The sequence below is a fragment of the Achroia grisella genome, unplaced genomic scaffold (genome assembly GCF_030625045.1).
Source record: "Achroia grisella isolate CSIRO2021 unplaced genomic scaffold, CSIRO_AGI_Agris_v1 utg511, whole genome shotgun sequence".
In the NCBI taxonomy this organism is placed as follows: Eukaryota; Metazoa; Arthropoda; class Insecta; order Lepidoptera; family Pyralidae; genus Achroia; species Achroia grisella.
Window position 1 is genome coordinate 4,528,289 of NW_026712905.1, and position 4,152 is coordinate 4,532,440.

At 27.8% G+C, this 4,152-nt stretch overlaps 1 non-coding gene across 1 annotated transcript; it reads left to right on the forward strand.

Moving 5' to 3' along the window:
* The first annotated feature begins 2,581 nt into the window (after positions 1-2,581).
* On the forward strand, positions 2,582-2,653 carry Trnap-agg (transfer RNA proline (anticodon AGG)). The gene has a single exon. It is a non-coding gene; the product is annotated as a tRNA-Pro (tRNA).
* The last annotated feature ends 1,499 nt before the right edge of the window (positions 2,654-4,152 follow it).

Sequence of the window (4,152 nt, forward strand, 5' to 3'; positions counted from 1 at the left end):
AATGTTAATCAAATAAAAATAAAAATAAATAATTATAAAGGTCATCAAAAATGTTAAACAAATAAAAATAAATCAATAAGTACTATTATAATAATCTTTTAGTTATAATAATTATTATATGAGGCTTTTTATATTTAGTAGGTACTTATTTTTTTTATCGTGTGACGAATCAATATTTGCTAATATTACCAACAGTTATTAACGGTTATAATGACATAAGTCAATGATAAAACTCGTGATTAATTACATAGTATTCTAAGATGCAATATGATTTTGCCTTTAAGTCCATAATATTATTCAAAATATTTTTATTGCAGAGAAGTATTGCGTGTGGTCATAGAAATATAAATAATTCTAGACCAAGTAAAAAACTTTATTCAAATAATTTACAGTTAATGTAAGCACCCTTGAATTTATTATTAATTAATTTTATTTTTAAGTCATTCGAAATGCAGACTTATCGCAGTAACGTAAATCAGTACCAACAGTAAATCAATACTAAGATAAAACTTAATTTATTTGTAGTATATCTAGTAGTAGTATATAATAAAAATAGTAAATACTAAATATAGCCACATTATGCTTGTACTTAACCCTAATTAACTTTTAAATACTGGGACCGTGTCCATGTCTTAAAAAAAATTTATGTTTCATTTAATATTTTTTTTATTACAGTAGAATATATAAGTAATTATTATTATTATACATAGATTAAACATAATATTAATGTACTTAATTACTTACGATTTTAGAGACAGCCTTGCAAATTGTACCATTGAAAGTTGCTCGATAAAACAACGATAAATTTTAATACATTCTAGGAATCTGTACAAATAAACATTCACATAGTTTCTCCTACAACTTTTCATTAAGTTTTAAATATTAATGTACACACAATTTTTAACCTAATATAGTTGTGTCACTTTTACGACTTTGCCTTCATTGTTCTTTCGAATACACAAATGTCACCACTTTTTTATTATAACAATTATTAATGTATGAAGTTTTTCGCGGGAAAACCAAGGGTAGCAAATGGCGGCACGATGACGCTTTTGCCGCGCTTCCGTCGCTACTAGCTGGTAGGCTAAAGCCTTCGCTCTGGTCTTGTGCGCCGAACGATGCGCGAATTGCATTTAAAATAAAAAAGGTCAACTAAAACTGCATTTTCTTAATATATTCCTAAGCACTTATTTCAATAACAGATAATCTTAGATGTATTATTATGTAGTAATATTACGTAAGATATTAGATTTTTAACAATATTTTGATATTTAATATTAAACGCGGTACCTTAATCAGAAAAAAATAAACGTTTAGAAAATTGCATTTACTTCAAATCTAACTCATAATGTATTTAAAAACTCCAAATCATAATGTACCTAAAGTACAAACAATAATATTCGCTATTTCTATGAAATGCATTGTCATTAGAAAAAAAAATTCAGTGGCAAATAGTATTAAAGCATGGATATAGAAGTCGAGTGCTCATAGTACAAGCTCTGCTTAATTTACTGATCTGAGTATTTTATATGTATATTATGTATGTACATATTTACTAAAAAATGCATTTAAGTATTTGTATCAGTTGTCTAGTATCCATAACAAGCAACTCTGCTTACTGTGAAACTAGATAGCGCTGTGTGAATTGTTCACAGGAACATTATTATTATTCTTTAAAATAGGAATTAAGTATATCAATACATTAGTATCAATTTAAAATTAAACACATATACTCATTGTTGGAATTATTATTATGTACCTAATTGATATTTATACGTACAGATAGACTCTATCAGAGGTTCAATAAAAGATTTATATTCGATCGTAAAGCAATTTATTGAAACAGCTGATAAAACGATAGTAAAATACGGTTTATATTACCTTTCGGAAACATTCGATTGAAATGATCTTATCTATCTTTTTCTGAGTTGCAAACTAAAATACATACATCAGTGATTATATTCCATATTAGGTATATTGTATCCATGATGTTAAATAGTTTTTTTTTAGTTAATGCAGTGATTTAATTAATCTGCGATATATTTCTTTGGATAAATCATTAGATTTTTAATAATAAACAATATTTGTATTTAAATACGGGACCACCTTAGATTATATGTTATCTCGAAGTACTTAAGAGATTCTATACTCAGCTGTTAAAAAGATCAGTATTGTGAATGCTATGGGATTTTTATACCCCTTATGTTATGTTTCGTAAATCATATAATTATTATGTATTTTATGTATTTAATTACGAATTTCAATGACTCCTAAAATAAATAACATTTGCCCCTATGTTGTTTGCAATCCAGTTCACTTATGTATGGTAATCGACCTACTTTTAGTCAAAATATACTTTTATTTATTAATAAGAAATATAATTACGTAAAGAATCCTTGTGAATAAACTACCTATTATTTGTTGATAAGTTTTTATCGAAACCACCATTATGTTTTTATATTATATTCTTCGACATTACCATGTAGGTTTCCACGTATGTATGTAGCTTTCATATTTGCACCTTTCACTTGTCAAAATTAATTTATACAGATAATCGTTAATTTCATGTTTTAGTTCATGTGGCTCGTTGGTCTAGGGGTATGATTTTCGCTTAGGGTGCGAGAGGTCCCGGGTTCAAATCCCGGACGAGCCCAAATTAGTTTTTTATTTGTTTTTAATATACTGTATATCTAGATTCTTCTATATGTTTTGATGCGCTTTTATATGTTAATGTACCTGTAATAAAACAATTTCTTGTTTGATACAAATTCTAGCTGTGATGAGTTAAGCTTATCAAATTATTGTTTTATATGAGTAAAAAATTTTTTTTTTAGAAATATAACTATGGCCAATTTTAAGTGATTATACAGTTCATAAAATAAAAACTCTGATGAAACAATTTGCTAAACGTCAATTTTGATTACTGTATCTCTAATCTACAAATATCGTTTCCTGTTTTAGTGGCATAATAGGCAACACTAGCCGCTTGCCAAAGAAAATAATAATAATAATAATGTACTTCTACATCGTGTACTAATGTACTATAGTGCTAATAGTACGATACACTTTAGTTCGAATACGTATAAATAACGCTATCAATGAAACAAAAATATACAATAGTAAATATATTTATTTCTAGAAAAAATATCCTTATAGCGATATCTACTCGTATATATATCATTGCTCTACATTCAGATACAGTCTCTTTTAATTACTTATCCATATATGCAAGAAACGTATACTTTGTCCCCTATATGCGTGTGATATCCGACTGTTACTTACTATCAGGTGGGCCGTAAGCTTATATGTACCAGTCATATAAAAAACCTCTATTCATCAACAAAAATCTATTACTTTTTTAATAAAGGGTCCTAAAATGAGATGAGGGTGTTTTATAAAGATAAGCGCCATGACCCGATGGAGTACATAAAAGAGAATATAAAATATAAAACCGAGGGATATAACGCACACCTTTCACGTAGACTGAAAACTGTCCACAGACGTTCCATCTAAAAATAAATAAAAAACTTTGCGATGTTTTCCTTTTACTATTATGAAAAGTACGTGAGTACTAAAAATAGTTAAGTCCTGGGTACCCACACACCACAGTAAACTTATGAAGGAAAACCTACTAAGAAATGTATCTTAAAGGAATGTCAGTTGTTATTTTCAACTGACTGCCAGACGTTCAATTCGTCTTTTTTGTGTAAACGTAAACAACATACAAAAACGACGTAACTTATAAAATTTTGACATAGACTAAAATACTTTAATGAAAGAATATGCTCAGGAATACATAAAAATATGCTAAGAACAGGTTTCTTATGGTTTAAATAATATATGACAGATTTAATTGCATCCTTAGGAATGTAAAACGTTCTTTTCAATGGACTAGGTCCAAAACCTCAAATTGAAATTATTTGTATGTGTGAGTTTTACGCGATATCTTCATTATGTGTGATCAGATTTTTTTTTTCTTGTATAGAATTCTATAGCTAACAAATTAGTTAGAAATTAATGCTTTTTTAATGTATAGTATACGTAAAAACGAAATAATTAACTATCTAAGTTAGATTTTTTGCTCAACGCTCTTAATCTGTACAGTCTGTTTCTGATATGATAACCCTCCGATGGAAGGATACGGCCATAATC